This window comes from Schistocerca nitens, chromosome 7, assembly GCF_023898315.1.
Source record: "Schistocerca nitens isolate TAMUIC-IGC-003100 chromosome 7, iqSchNite1.1, whole genome shotgun sequence".
Classification (NCBI taxonomy): Eukaryota; Metazoa; Arthropoda; class Insecta; order Orthoptera; family Acrididae; genus Schistocerca; species Schistocerca nitens.
The window spans coordinates 217,191,755-217,208,767 of record NC_064620.1 but is presented as its reverse complement, the minus strand read 5'-3'; the positions used below and the strand labels follow the sequence as shown (position 1 = coordinate 217,208,767).

The 17,013-nt window shown below is 49.1% G+C and overlaps 1 protein-coding gene across 1 annotated transcript in view; it reads right to left on the bottom strand.

Moving 5' to 3' along the window:
* Positions 1 to 17,013, bottom strand: part of LOC126195010 (pancreatic triacylglycerol lipase-like) — a 190,853-nt gene that overhangs the window by 37,664 nt on the left and 136,176 nt on the right. The window lies entirely within an intron of this gene.

Genomic DNA, 17,013 nt, shown 5'->3' with positions numbered 1-17,013 from the left:
TTTCGAATGTGGGATCAGCTTCTGGATCCCTCAGGCTTCATCTGCTGTAATGTTTGCCCGCACTTTTTATGTATGTCACTGCATTCCGGCACTGTCGTATGATGTGGCCAAACTCTTTGTAGTTGTAACACTGTGGTTGTTTGTCAAAGTTCTTCAACATTATCTCGACAGTCATGGTGATCCTCACGACTTCTGTGGCTTACAAAATCTTTTCTAGGCCTAGGTGGTCATCTGATCCCCGTCCAGTAGGTGTGGGTGGTATGTCACACAGTTCTAATATGAAATGGGTGGGGTATATCAGTTTGAGCGCTGGTGCAGCTCAACTGTACCCTAAAAGGAGTCCATGTCTTCAAAGTATTTGACCACGTCTTGACATGTGAGCTATCAGGACATACCTCAAAAAATGGTTCAAATGGCTCTGAGCACTATGGGACTTAACTTCTGAGGTCCTCAGTCCCCTGGAACTTAGAACAACTTAAACCTAACTAACCTAAGGACATCACACTCATCCATGCCCGAGGCAGGATTCGAACTTGCAATCGCAGCGGTCGCGCGGTTCCAGACTGTAGCGCCTAGAACCGCTCGGCCACCCTGGCCGGCGACAGACCTCAGATGAGCGGCTTGTGGTAGCATCAGTGGCTGTTTCTACTGCTGCTCATGGTGGCTGGCTTCTTGACTGTGTGTTCTCAGAAGCTGCTGACCACCTGCTCTCAGCCCATGCTTCTTTCTGATGCAGTCTTGGGGAATATGGCCTTGGCTGACCAGTCTGACACAGTAGCCTGTCTTGGCTATCTAGTCCAGGTCGGTATGGATTACCTCCCATGAAATGTTACCAGTTAACGAATGATAGAAGATCTTCTACCGACATGGGCGAGAGGGGCAGCTGGTCGCCTCTCACCTCTGCTTTGGCATTTTCTTCATCAGTGCTGGGTGAAGGCAGTTAGTCTATGGTGACAGAAGCTTCTGCCAAAATTTCTAGTTTGGCGCTCTCAGCGTCTTCTTGAACAGCCTCCTCTTCTGGCACTTCAGTTGACCACTGTGCTTTCTGCCATTGATGTCTACTTCTCCTTTTGCTAGACATCGAGACATGATGAGTACTCAAGAGTCACAGCACAGTGTGCAGCAGCAGCAATGTGTATGCTTCAGCTGCTTATGCTGAATTCCAGAAATGACTGATTGGCTGACACTGACTGATGGACCCTGCCCTTGGTCCAAGCTGTAAGGAGTTTGAACAGTAAGTTGGCGATCCTCCTGTTGCTGTCAGGTTGGTGATGACCTCTCATTAGTGGATTGGCTTGAAGGTTTTCTGAAAAATCATAGAGAGACATAGGCACCAGTCAGTCTGTCGTTAGTGATGTTTCCTGTCGTCTTCTTCTTCTTCTTCTTCTTCTTCTTCTTCTTCTCTGGTGGGTGAATTTCATCTTGGCGAGGGTGGAAAAATCCGGTGGCAGTAAACTCTCCTGGAAGAACTTGACCGCTTCCTCAGTCATGTCCTTCCAGTCTCAGTGGGTGAAAATATGATAGGAATTTATTAATTCCAGGTCCACTCGTAGGATGAACTCCTGGTCTTTGAATTCCCATTCGAGGATTCGCACCCCCATTGGAAACCGTGGGGTTGGTGTGGAGATTAGATATGTCTATGGCAGAGAAGGGATAGGAAAAGTCATGATATGGATAGGTGGCATCGTGGAAAGAGATGGCTTTTGCACCGTCTTCATGCTGTTCTCGTCTGGGAGGGGCAGATACTCGAACGATGGCTCCGCATCTTCTTCTTTCGTTTTTGCCGTCATTACTTCTGGAGAGGCAGCAGATGAGAGTGATGTCTCCTTATCCATGGTCACCTCCCGAGCCTCCTGCATCTCTGTAGGGCCAATGTAGCAAATGCATCCATGCTGTCCGCCCGCACAGCTGGGGCAGGTGTCTTCAGCTTCATGGCCACCACTTCAGCTGCCTGCCTTTCCGCTTCGGCCTTGTTACTGACCATCTGTGTTCCTGCATCTACCCACACCTACATGGTGCTGGGCGCCTCTTCCTGTGTTGTGTGAGACATGCGAGCCAGGGCCTCGTGTAGATTTCACATCCAACCCCGCCTTCAGGGCCACCTTCACCTGAGTGCAGCAGCTGAATCATAGGTGATTTTCCGCAACACTGCACGGAAGCCACCGTTTTCTTCTTCGTTGCAGCGTCGTCCACGCTTCCCCCTCTTCGGACAGTGTCAACGCGATGGGGGAGTGGGGTACTGCCGGCGCCTCTTTCTCTGTGTTACAGGGAACCACAACGACTTTTATTGCAGCCTTGCAGGGGTGTCTCCTCCTCTTCCTGCTCCTCATCTTGTCATGGCTCCAGTTATTTATATAACTGCAGCTGAGATGGTTTACCATGTGTGTGCGACTGCAGTTGAAATGCGATGGAGGTTCATCACATGTCTTGGTGCAGCTGCATGTCTCATGTGCGTTCGCACACTTTAGGTGTGGAACTGCATTTCTCCACTACTTGGCAAGCTGCTATTACACTACTGGCCATTAAAATTGCTACACCAAGAAGAAATGCAGATGATAAACGGGTATTCATTGGACAAATATATTATACTAGAACTGACATGTATTTTCATTTTTCACTCAGTTTGGGTGCATAGAACCTGAGAAATCAGTACCCAGAACAACCACCTCTGGCCGTAATAATGACCTTGATACTCCTGGGCATTGAGTCAAACAGAGCTTGGATGTCGTGTACAGGTACAGCTGCCCATGCAGGTTCAACACGATACCACAGTTCATCAAGAGTAGTGATTGGCAGATTGTGACGAGCCAGTTGCTCGGCCACCATTGACCAGACGTTTTCAATTGGTGAGAGATCTGGAGAATGTGCTGGCCAAGGCAGCAATCGAACATTTTCTGTATCCAGAAAGGCCCGTACAGGACCTGCAACATGCGGTTGTGCATTATCCTGCTGAAATGTAGGGTTTCGCAGGGTTCGAATGTAGGATAGAGCCACAGGTCGTAACACATCTGAAATGTGAACAAGAGGTGACTGAGACGTGTAACCAATGGCACCCCATACCATCACGCCAGGTGATACGCCAGTATGGCGATGACGAATATATGCTTCCAATGTGCGTTCACCAAACACGGATGCGACCATCATGATGCTGTAAACAGAACCTGGATTCATCCGAAAAAATGACGTTTCGCCATTCGTGTACCCAGGTTCGTCGTTGAGTACACCATCACAGGCGCTCCTGTGTCTGATGCAGCGTCAAGGGTAACCACAGCCATGGTCTCTGAACTGATAGTCCATGTTGCTGCAAACGTCGTCGAACTGTTCGTGCAGATGGTTGTTGTCTTGCAAACGTCCCGATCTGTTGACTCAGGGATCGAGACGTGGCTGCACGATCCGTTACAGCCATGCGGATAAGATGCCTGTCATCTCGACTGCTAGTGATACGAGGCCGTTGGAATCCAGCACGGGGTTCCGTATTACCCTCCTGAACCCACCGATTCCATATTCTGCTAACAGTCATTGGATCTCGACCAACGCGAGCAGCAGTGTCGCGATACGATAAACTGCAATCGCGATAGGCTACAATCCGACCTTTATCAAAGTCGGAAACATGATGGTACGCATTCCTCCTCCTTACACGAGGCATCACAACAACGTTTCACCAGGCAACGTCGGCCAACTGCTGTTTGCGTATGAGAAACCGGTTGGAAAGTTTCCTCATGTCAGCTCGTTGTAGGTGTCGCCACCGGCGCCAGCCTTGTGTGAATGGTCTGAAAAGCTAGTCGTTTGCATATCACAGCATCTTCTTCCTGTCGGTTAAATTTCGCGTCTGTAGCACGTCATCTTCGTGGTGTAGCAATTTTATTGGCCAGTAGTGTAGTTGCTGACAGCGGTAGCACTGCTCTGCCTTCGTCTACTACTTCGTGCCCTCGCGGTCGTTTCCGACCAACTTGAACAGGAACTCAACAACGGCAGCGGCTTGCCTCTCTTTCCACTTCCAGCCACGTCGGATGTGTAGCTGAGCGAGACGAGCAACAGCAGCAACGATGCGACCTGTAGCGAGTCGAGCAGCAGGATGATGGCTGATTAGCGGCCGACGCGGCGCTTTTATCTCTCCTCCCTCTCCCTCCGGCCTGCCACTGTGTCAGCCGTCAGCACCTAGCACCTCTCCTGTCCACTCCGTCCAACGATACGTCATTCCGTCTTCGGTTCGTGTCCAGGAACGCGTGCTGGTGGCACCTCTGCTGTTCCTCTGGAAGACGACGGATTCGCGCCCACCCACCGGGATGATGAAGAAGGTATCGAGATTCATCAGACCATGCAACGCCCTGCCAATGCGCCAACGTCCAGTGCCGAAGGTTACATGCTCATTCCATCCGTAGGTGCCGGTTTAGTGGTGTCAACATTGGCACATGCATGGTTCTTCGGCTGTGGAGGTCTGTTGTTAGGAGTGTTCGGTGCACTGTGTGTCCAGACACACTTTCACGCTGCCCAGCATTAAGGTCTGATGTCACAGTTCGCCGCTTCTCTTGTTTTACCAGTCTGCCCAGCCTACGACGTCCGAAATCTGTAATGAGGGGTGGCCGCCAAATCCTACGACGTCTGGACGTGGTTTCAGGTTGGTTTCGCCACGTTTTGAAGACACTCAGCACAGCACTCCTCGAACACCCGGCAAGCCGTGCAGTTTCCGAAACACTCGCGCCGAACCTCCAGGCCATAACAATCTGCCTCAGTGAAACTCAGATACGTCGCGAGCCTGCCCCATACTACACACGGACAGTACGCTCACTAATGCTACATGCATCGTGCGTGTGTCTGATTGGCAGTCATTCCTCGCCAGGTGACGCTGCTATCGCTTGGACGGGTTTGTATCTATAGTAGGTCGGTGATTATGATGTTCTGGCTTATTGCTGTGTACACACAGCTTATCATCGGCGTAGGATTTGTTTACATTTTATTTAATCTGTGTTGGCCGGCCGGTGTGGCCGTGCGGTTCTAGGCGCTTCAGTTTGGAACCGCGTGACCGCTACGGTCGCAGGTTCGAATCCTGCCTCGGGCATGGGTGTGTGTGGTGTCCTTAGGTTAGTTAGGTTTAACTAGTTCTAAGTTCTAGGGGACTGATGACCACAGATGTTAAGTCCCATAGTGCTCAGAGCCATTTGAACCATTTTTTTAATCTGTGTTAATTTCAGGAACTGACTCGTTCTATGATCTTGGAGATTTGCTTCTGTTTGATCGTTACGGAACTAGACATGTGATACAAAACTGGTAGCACTAGCGTCGTTCATTCGATTTCCCTTAACAGACGCCTTACATTTTCCCAGAACTCTTCCAACAAATCTAAGTCTTCTGTTTGCCTTCCGTAATACTGATGCTAATTGAGTGCCTCATTTCCTATCGCTTCTGTAGCCACTAAATACTGATACGATGTAATGTAGTCAAGAAATTCACCACTAATCTTGTGATCAGATGTTACATATATCTTCTTTTCTCTGTCCCACACGTGATGCTACAGTGGTCTCTGCTGGCACGTGGCAACACTAAGGTCACTGGAGGGCACCCACTGGTCAAGCTTCCGAATCTCTTTCGAAACTTTTATACGGAAATTTCCGTTACTAACTTCTAGAACTTGCAGATTTGAGTGAGTTCACAGTATTCTGAATAGAGGTCCATGTCCGGAACATTTGAAAATATGTTCGTAACGCGGCCACTTTTACAAGTAATTTATTAAGCGTGACCCAGTACATTACATGTTTTACAATTCCATAAATTAATAACAAAAGAAACGAACAGGAAACACAATCAGTTTTCACAAACACCACAAATAGCCTTCCAGTTCGGGTGTGCTGCGTCTCCTTGGAGCACCAGAGTCGCAATTGCTGACGATGAAGGTACCCTTCTCGAAGCCGTTGCGTAATTGTGGCGAAAAGGGTATGCGATGGAGTCAGACATTGTGAATAACTATCTTGCTAAAGGCGACGAGCAGCTTTTCCATTACTGCGAGCTTCGTCATACAGAGGGATCATGTCGGTGTGTTCTGCAGACGTGTACTCAACTACGTTGTTCTAACACTCACATACATGTGAATGAGGATCGAACCAAGCGTGAGAGGTAGCATAGTCGTCAAACGACATCAGCCGATCCGACGTAAACACCCCGCACTATGACTACCCTGTTGCATACCTATCTAGCAAATATGTTTTCAAACTGCTGTACTACAGAAATTGTATGTTTCCAAACATAGGCTCCAGTTAAAAATATTGTCTGCCTACTCCCCTCTACAAGTCCTAGAAGTTTGTACGTGAATTTCCGAACACTCTGTATAGCCAGAACATTACTGCTACCGCAAGAAAGTAGTCGTTAAACGTTCTGTCTCCATTTATGTGTGCATAGTATCAGTGACTGCTACAGCAATTGAATTTTAATACTGGTACTGTATATAAACTAATGATAAACTGACGATATGTTTCGTTTTATTCAAGTAAACCACTGACATTGGTAGCGTTTTCTCGTGTTTTTGGCTTATAATGGGGACGTGACGTCTGCATGCATTTCACTAGCATTTTCTTCTTTAGAAGCAAGCGGTGCCGTTAAAAAAAATGAAGATCGTACACCATGATGGCGAACAGTGAAAGACAACTAGGCTGACGATGAAGTCTGCTGGCAGTGCCAGTAACACAGACCCTGGGCAGCTGTGGGGCGGAGAAGGATTGTTTTACGTTCAGCGCCTCACCTCTCAGAGGCATTCGTCCCAGATGCCTATTGCACAGATAGATGCGGCTGAATGACGCCATGGGTAGATGCTGTGATTCAATGATACCTTTTCTATTCGTCCCTGAAATCGGTCTGTGACGTACAGTGACAGTAGGTGAGGTGCGAAGAATTTCGGGTGCTCATGACGGGACAATAAGTGTGGGGGTGGGGGGAGGGACGCGGTGTTGATATGTACAGACATCGCCAGGCGACCACAGACTACTATGGGGGCAATACGAGGACTGGAGCGGTTTGTGGTTCAAATGGCTCTGAGCACTATGGGACTTAACTTCTGAGGCCATCAGTCCCTTATAATTTAGAACTACTTAAACCTAACTAACCTAAGGACATCACACACACCCAAGCCCGAGGCAGGCGACCGTAGCGGTCGCGCGGTTCCAGACTGTAGCGCCTAAAACCGCTCGGCCACCTCGACCGGCAGCGGTTTGTGTTCGCACTTCTTTACTGTGTATTACTGGTCGGCAAAGGGTGCATCTGACCACAGAAGATTTCCTAGCCGACACCAAACAGGTCTATGGTGCTGGAACGAGCGAGGACCTGCTCATCATCGAGGAGGACGAGACGTGTTACCCACGATAACAGCCTAGAGATGTCATCTGCTGCTTCCATCGGGCCCAAACGCACAAACTCGAACCGTTGTTGTACAGCCTCATTGTCGAGCCCTAGTCAGTTTGAAACCAGTTCCTCTGCAGTGATTCAGTAAGTAGAAATTGCTGCAAATATAAACATATATTTAAACTGTTTTGTTTTTTGTTGTTGCATGTATATGTTTAAAAGGAGTATGCATGCGATGATGCGATTATGAGAATGAATGTGTGTGTTCTCTCTCCACAACTGCTACATTCATCGTTATGTCACGTAATTCTGTTCTGTGGTTTGACTACTTTCCCATTCAGTGCTATTTCGGGTGTCAGGAGTTTGGTGTTAATTTGTACTGTGTGTCGCATTGTGTACAGTGAACAACGTCCTAACGGCTGATAGGCGTTTAATTTAAAGGATAATTTACTTAGAGCATATGCTACATGGAATTATAAGTCGAAATAATTCCAAAGCATATTTTTGCTTTGCAGTGTACACCGACTCAAAAAACATGAAGCACACACAAGGCAAGGAAAAAAACACCACAGGTTGAGAGGGCGTATAAGCTTATTTCAGTGATTACAAAACCGGGTAAAATTTACGAAGAACTTAGCTGTGCGAGCCCACTTACCAATATGATGTCGAATCCTTTTTGACCTGGATTCCTGATAGGGTTGCACCCTCTCTTAAAGCAAGCTGGCCCACAACTGTTGTAACTGGCCCTTTATTTCCGGAATACTGGCACTAGGACGATTACAAAATTGTTAAGCCTTTCGTGGCCACTTGTTGACAAACTGCCTATTGGTGTGGTACAGGTACGTCGATGATACTTTCGTGGTGTGGAGCCATGGTGAAGAACAGCTCGGTGACTTCCTAAGACACTTGAACAGCCTTCATACCAACATAACATTTACCATGGAAGTAGAAAAGGACAAGAAACTACCATTTCTAGATGTGCTGGTCACAAGGGACGGCGAAAACCTTGGACACAGCGTGTATCGAAAACCGACATACACGGACCGATACTTGCACAAACTATCAAACCTCCACCTGAGCCAGAGAGGCATGATTCATACGCTCGTGACGAGAGCAGGACGAATATGTGAGGCGCAGCACCTCAGACGAGAAATGCAACACCTGGAAATTGTTCTGAGGAGCAATGGGTACTCCACAAATTATATTAGAAGTGTAACAGAGCCAGGCACTCGGCGAAGTAAGGAATCAGAAAAAGAAATGTCGGGTTGTAACAGAGCCAGGCACTCGGCGAAGTAAGGAATCAGAAAAAGTAATGTCGGGTACGGCCTTTCTGCCATACATTCCCAGAGTGACGGACAGAATCGCCCGTATATTGTGCAAACATGGCGTAAAGACGATTTTCAAACCGACAAGGAAGATCAAAGAGTGTTTTAGATCGGCGAAGGAGAAAAGGGACCCACTTGCAATGTCGGGAATATACCATATACCGTGCACATGCGGAAAAGTTTATGTCGGAATGACTGGACGATCAGTTAAGACCAGGATCAAAGAGGATAAGCGACATTGCAGGTTGGGGCAGGTGGAGAAATCGGCCGTGGCAGAGCAAGCACTGAGTGAGACCGGGCACGTAATAAAATTCGCCGACACGGAAGTTCTGGCTGCAGAGAAGCACTATCACACGCGTTTGTTCAGAGAAGCTGTAGAAATACAAAAACACTCGAACAGTTTCAACAAGAAAGAGGAAAGCCTTAAGGTAAACGAATCCTGGCTTCCCGTACTGAAGCGAACGACCGTCGCAGGTAGCAAGAGGAGAACCGCACCGGAAATGACCGCGGAGAAGCCCTCGAACGTTGGCGCGCCAGGTACATATAGTCTGCGGCCGCGAGCTCGGCTCCAGTTCACCACAGGCAGTGGAGGGTGAAGCATTGACAATGCCAGCCACTCGTGCTGGCGAAACGTCAGTAAAATCATTAGATGAACGTCGGCCGAAGAACCCGAGACAGAAGCCACTAGGACGACATTTTTAGGGCGCAAAAACAAGTAAGATCATATGCGCCCTTGTCAGAACCTTAGAGCACTAAGACGAGAAAGGTGTTAAAACCGACTATATGTTAAGCACACTGGATGGAAAGAAAGAGAGCTAAGAATATGTGCGGGACCATGACTTAACAAGTGGCGATGGCTGAAACGACAGTGTCCAATAGGCAACCTCCTTGCAGCGAGAGGGCCGAGATGAGAACAGCCAAGTCGCTGGGAGAGGTTTAATTTTGCGAGCTTGTTCCCATGAAGGCAAGACCAGTGGTGACGCCAAAGTGACACTATCTGCTGACAGACGGCAACACGGAGATTATCGGAAGGAATGGAAGAACTAGCGGGCCGAGGTAGGAGGGCTGCAGTCTTGGCAGCAGCGTCAGCAGCCTCGTTTCCCGTCAGACCGACGTGACCAGGGACCCACATAAACATCATAGTGGCTCCCTCAAGACTGAGCAAGGGGAAGCTTTCTTCAGCCCGTTGCGCACGGAGGCTCTGAGAGAATCGGATCAGATGACACAATTGAAAAGCCTGTGTTGCCGGATGTACTGCGTGGCCTGGTACAGGGCGAAGAGCTCTGCTGTAATTACTCAGCAGTGTTCCGGAAGCTGATACCGAAAATCGTCGGCGCCAATGGCGAAGGCACCCCCGACACCACTGTTAGTCCGAGAGCCATCAGTGTACACAAAGCTAACATCACTAAGTTCCGTGCGAAGGTCGAGAAGCTCACTGCGATAGATCTAATCAGGACTGCTTTCCTTATAAAGCGAATGAAGTCCGAGGTGAACACAGGCTGCCACACGAATCCAAGGCAGTGAAGGGTTCACACACATCGGGAGCACTAGAACGAAGTTGACGTGCGAGTAGGTCCCACACATGTTCTATCAGAGACAAATCTGGGGATCTTGCTGGCCACAGGGATACCTCAACCTCGTGCAGGCAGTTCATAGACACACTTGCCATGTGTGAAAGAGCATTGTTCTGTTGAAACATTGCGCCACAATACTGTCACATGAGGATACAAGATGTCCATAACGTCTCATTGCGCCTAAGAGTTCCCTCAATCAGTAGCAGTCATGACGTGAAGTCATATGCAATGCCTCCCCACGTCATGACTACAGGAGTAATACCGCTGTGCCTCAGCAAAACATTGGAAGAATGGGACCTCTCTGCGTGACGCCAGCACACATGCCGACTATGAATGTGATTTGAGACTTTCTCGGCGTATTCCATTCGTGAAATCTTCTCGGGTGATCAGCCGAGTAAAGGCGTCGTCTTCTCGCAACGTTTCGAAGGGTTTCGTACCCATCATCTTCAAGCGAAGTGTCGAGATGCTGCTGCTGCTGCTGCTCTCCTTTATGACTTCCTCACTTTGAGGATGTTCTATTGGAAGTTTGTGGCCTGTTGGCCTTTACTCCCCTGGGAATCTGTCGAATCTTCTGTCTGTACTGGTGGTTGGTTCTGTACTGGCAAGGAGTGCCGATGTCCTATTTCCTGTGCTTGTCGGTGTGACGATTTTTCTTCTTCTTCTTGGCTGTTGGTGAGGGCTCTCCCTCGGTTGGGGTGCTGGGTACAGTGTGCCCTGCTTCTTCGTATTCTCCGCTGGCCAGAGCGAAGATGATGTAGCGCATTTGCCACTCGGTAAAGATAGGGTAGGAATTAATCAGGTTGTAATCCTCCCTGGAAAGGCCGACAAGGCCTTCTGGATACCCAATCGGTTGGTGTGGGGGTGGAGGTTTAGGACGGTTGGGTGGAAGGAAAGGGTAAGGGTTGTCGTGGTGGGGGTACGTGCCATCACGAAGCGATGCAGCGATCTTCTGAGTTACAGCGCTTGCGCTGTACATGTCTGGAAGCGGGAGGAATGGGACTTCCTCCCACTCCCCTTCTTGCGCTGCTGCTTCGTGGTCCGTCTTGGGCTGTGTTGCCTCCCCTTCGGCAGGCACGTCGGTCTGCGTGGCCACCGTCGCGACCTTCTTCTCTCGTGGAGGAGTCGTCTGGGTGGCGGTGTCGACTGCTGTGGCGGAAGCTGCTTTGGCTGAGCGAAGCTCCTGCGTCAGCTCAGCAATCTGACGCCGAGCCTGGCCCAGTTCCGCCCGCATGATCGCCCTCTCTTCCGCCATGGCGGATTTGAAGGCGGACATGGCGTCTTGTACGGCGTCGTTAAGGCGCCTGGAGACGACGTCTTCTGTGCAAGTGACCACCTCTTCGTGTGTGGTCGTCACTTGCTTCTGCGTCTTCTTCTCCGGTCCGCGCCAATTTCTTCTGTAGGCGCAGGAACGGGCGTTGGCCGCGTGTGCGCCGCCGCAGTTGGCGCAGGTGCAGGGGACGTCCTTCTGCTTCTTGCAGTCACGTGTGTCGTGTGCTTGCGCACACTTCAAGCACGCGACTGCTCCGCTGCAGTGCTTAGCCACGTGGCCAAGCTTTTGGCAGCGAAAGCACTGCAATACAGTCTTCCTCTTCTTCTTGCCGGATGTTCCTGCTAACGTGAGCAGCAACTCCGCCAAGGCAGCAGCTTTGCGTCCACTTCCGCGTCCAGGCATCTCGAGTGGCAACAGCGACAATCAGCTTATGCGCAACTCTCCGCGGCGTGAGCGGGAATCGGCCTTCACTGCTACAAGATACTGCCTACAAGCAACTGGACAAGGACACGACAGCTTCCGTGACTCGCAAGACCATCGCCTTGCTCAATGACTCTGGACTGGAAAAGGACGTCATCAGGAAGCTGTACCCCAGAGCACCGGCACCACCACGGCTATATGGGCTCCCTAAGATCCACAAAGACGGAGTTCCATTGCGACCCATAGTGAGCACCATCAACTCACCGACATATGATTTAGCCAAGTACCTAGCACAACTGCTCAAACCGATCGTGGGTCACTGTGAGCACCATGTCAAGAACTCGGCGGAGTTTGTGAAGGTACTACAAGGCTTTCGCCTGGATAAAGAAGATCTTCTTGTCAGCTTTGACGTCACCTCACTCTTCACACGAGTACCGCTGGAAGACTCCCTAGCGCTGCTCGAAACACGCTTTAGTGAGGACACAATAAAGCTGTTCCGGCATGTGTTAACAAACACCTACTTCAAGTATGGAGACAAATTTTATGAACAAGTGGATGGTGTAGCCATGGGGTCCCCCTTAGCTCCAGGCATCGCTAATCTTTACATGGAGCACTTTGAAGACATAGCCCTGGACACCGCCCCATTGAAACCTAAAGCCTTTTACAGATATGTGGATGACACTTTTGTCGTGTGGCCACATGGCAGAGAGAACCTGCAAGACTTCCTGCGACATCTCAATAGCATACACAGCAACATACAATTCACCATGGAGGTGGAAGAAAACGGAAGCTTGCCCTTCCTTGACATTCTAATCAAGAGGCACCCTGATGGCACCTTGGGTCACGCTGTGTATAGGAAGAAGACACATACGGATTTATACCTTCATGCACAGAGTTGCCACCACCCAGCACAACGCAACTCAGTGCTTAACACACTTGTGCACAGGGCCAAGTCTATCTGTGATGATGACAGCCTACCTGCAGAGTTACAACACCTAAGGAAGACCTTCCGCAGCAACGGTTATAATGAGACGCAAATCTCGCGCGCCCTACACAAGAGCAGGAAGGTAGACACACCAGAAGAAGAAGATGAGACCAGATGCCTGGCATTTCTACCATACGCGGGACCGCCAACAGCCAAGATTGCCCGCATTCTGGAGAAACACAACATCAAGACTATTTTTCATGCCCCAAGTAAAATTAAGGACATACTTGGCTCAGTCAAAGACCACCTAGGACTGCAGACTCCGGGTGTATACAGTATTGAATGTGAATGTGGTACGAAATACATCGGACAAACGCAGCGCTGCATCACGCAGAGGCGCTCGGAACACATTAGAAATGTACGCCTTGGTCAGACAGAAAAATCGGCGGTAGCGGAACATAGCCTTAACGAAGGACACACCTTCCTCTTTGAGGGTACGAAGAAGCTGTGTGACGCTAAAGGATTTTGGGATTCAGTTTTCAAAGAGGCTGTAGAAATTCGGTTGAACAGCAACCTGATCAATCGAGACACTGGTTTCCAACTTAGTACAGCGTGGAATCCCGCAATAACTAAAATTAGAAGAGAACGCTCCGGCACGAAGACGGTAGCGGCCACAGACGTATTAGGAACCGGCAGGGACTCGACGCCCGGTCCGCGCCGCGAACCCCCCACCACTGGCGCGGCGGCCGATTCCGCAGGTACCTGATTGGTCGGCGCCCGGAATCAGTCACTGGTCCAGCAGCCTTTATAGGACCGCGCAACACAGCATCTCGACACTTCGCTTGAAGATGATGGGTACGAAACCCTTCGAAACGTTGCGAGAAGACGACGCCTTTACTCGGCTGATCACCCGAGAAGATTTCACGAATGCCGACTATGGTCATTCAGGGAAATGCAGTACCGCGTTTCATCACTGAACAGAATGGGAAGTGGTTCATCAGCAGCCCATGGTTCCTGGCCACAGCACCACTCCAAATGCGGCCGTTTGTGTTCTGATGTTACTGGCAGTCTCACATGGGTAGCTAATTTACTAGTCCAGCTGCTCCTAGTCTCAGACTAATGATGTGGAATGACATAGAATGTTGCTGGAAGTCCATTACGTGTTCTTGAATGGTAGGCACAGATGTAAAGGGATAACTGTGTCGTTTATGCACAATAAGACAATGCTGCATGTGGTTGTCAGAGGGCCGGCCGCTGTAGCCGAGCCGTTCTAGGTGCTTCAGTCCGGAACCGCGCTGCTGCTACGGTCGCAGGTGTGAATCCTGCCTCGGTCATGGATGTGTGTGATGTCCTTAGGTTACTTAGGTTTAAGCAGTTCTAGGTCTAGGGGTCTGATGACCTCAGATGTTAAGTCCCATAGTGCTTAGAGCTATTTTAACCATTTTTGGTTGTCAGACGCGGTCAACCACAAACTTGACGACGAGTATGCTTGCCCTCAAGTTGGCGTGCAGTCCAACATCAGGCCACTGTCACATCCAAATACTCCACAAATCTGCATATTCCACGATTCGACCAGCTGGCTAAATGGAGACACAATCAGAATCGTTTCATACTCTGTCAGGTGCTAATAACGCTGTCTCACGGAAGTAAGTGGCGTTTCTTTATCCATCATAATGATCTCTCAACATCTGACGCTATTGTACTGGGTGAACATTAATAAAACCGACAAACTGCAGGGACGGATTCCTAACTGGAAATGGAGGAAAAAAGGTCCTATGAACACTTGTCTGGCACTGCATCGTTGTTATAGTAGATGACGTTGACGAATGAAAGTTCCTCTGACCACTGCCAAGTGTTCCTTGTGTGTTGTAGGCTGTGTGATTGACGCAGCGTATTATAAGCAGCAGAATGATCCGGTATCCATGTCGGGAACAAGCCGAGGTGGTGTTTGTGTACCGACAAGCAGATGGAAATTGTCGAGATGCAGCACGGCTATACCAAAGTAAGTACTCTCACAGACAGCAACCACTTCCCACGACATTTCAAGCCCTTTTTGGGCGTTTTATGTGATCATGGGTCCTTTGAGATAGATGAACGTACAGGGAGTTGGCGCACTGTGCATATATCAGATTTGGAGTATCCGGTTCTACAGGATATTGAGGAGAACCCTAGTACAAGCTCCAGTCTAGTGGCCAGCCAACATGGTGTAAGCTAAAGTACGATTATGTCTATCCTGCATGACAACAGTTACTATCCCTATCACTTGAAACGAGTAGAAGGATTATCGGCAGCGTATTTCCCTCCATAGGAAGGATTTTGTCGATGGTTTTTGCACCCCACCAGCAGAGTTACGATATTTCTGTCATCAGTCCTCTTTACCGACGAAACAACCTTTACCAGAGCTGGCACCATCAATCTGCATCCCATGGAGGCCACTTTGAACATCTGTTGTGATGTGGATGCATTGCAGCTCTGTACTCTGTTCCGGGACTATTTGTTGTCGGTGTATGCACACCGTCTATTTCTCGACACATGTTCACAGAACCATTTTTCCCCTATTTCGAATCAGGAATCCGTTCCTGCACTGTGTCGGTTTTATTACTGTGTATTTTATTAATGTATTATGTATTATTAATGTATATTATTAAGGTATATTTTATTAATGTGTATTCTAACACACCTGATAACAACAATAAACACGAACAACACTAAAGCAATCTGCTGACCGTTCTACCTGTCACAGAGAATAGCAGCTCTACACTACTGGCCATTAAAATTGCTACACCAAGAAGAAATGCAAATGATAAACGGGTAGTCATTGGACAAATATATTATACTAGAACTGACATGTGTTTACATTTTCACGCAATTTGGGTGCATAGATCCTGAGAAATCAGTACCCAGAACAACCACCTCTGGCCATAATAACGCCCTTGATATGCCTGGGCATTGAGTCAAACACAGCTTGGATGGCGTGTACAGGTACAGCTGCCCATGCAGCGTCAACACGATACCACAGTTCATCAAGAGTAGTGACTTGCGTATTGTGAAGAGCCAGTTGCTTGGCCACCATTGACCAGACGTTTTCAACTGGTGAGAGATCTGGAGAATGTGCTGGCTAGGGCAGCAGTCAAACATTTTCTGTATCCAGAATGGTCCGTACAGGACCTGCAACATGCAGTCGTACATTATCCTGCTGAAATGTAGGGTTTCGCAGGGATCGAATGAAGGGTAGAGCCACGGGTCGTAACACATCTGAAATGTAACGTCCACTGTTCAAAGTGCCGTCAATGCGAACAAGAGGTGACCGAAACGTGTAATCAATGGGACTCCATACCATCAGGCCGGGTGATACGCCAGTATGGCGATGACGAATACACGCTTCCAATGTGCGTTCACCGTGATGCCGCCAAGCACGGATGCGACCATCATGATGCTGTAAACAGAACCTGGATTCATCCGAAAAAATGACGTTTTGCCATTCGTGCACCCAAGTTCGTCGTTGAGTACACCATCGCAGGCGCTCCTGTCTGTGATGCAGCGTCAAGGGTAACCTCAGCCATGGTCTCCGAGCTGATAGTCCATGCTGCTGCGAACGTCGTCGGACTGTTCGTGCCGATGGTTATTGTCTTGTAAACGTCCCCATCTGTTGACTCTGGGATCGAGACGTGGGTGCATGATCCGTTACAGCCATGCGGATAAGATGCCTGTCATCCCGACTGCTAGTGATATGAGGCCGTTGGGATCCAGCACCGCGTTTAATTACCCTCCTCAACCCACCGATTCCATATTCTGCTAACAGTCATTGGATCTCGACCAACGCGGGCAGCAATGTCGCGATACGAAAAACAGCAATCGCGGTAGGCTACAATCTGACCTTTATCAAAGTCGGAAACGTGATGGTACGCATTTCTTCTTCTCACACGAGGCATCACAACAACGTTTCACCAGGCGACGCCGGTCAACTGCTGTTTGTGTATGAGAAATGGGTAGGAAACTTTCCTCATGTCAGCACGTTGTAGGTGTCGCCACCGGCTCCAACCTTGTGTGAATGCTCTGAAAAGCTAATCATTTGCAAATCACAGCATCTTCTTCCTGTCGGTTAAATTTCGCGTCTGTAGCACTTCATCTCGTGATGTAGCAATGTTAATGGCCAGTAGTGTAATTATT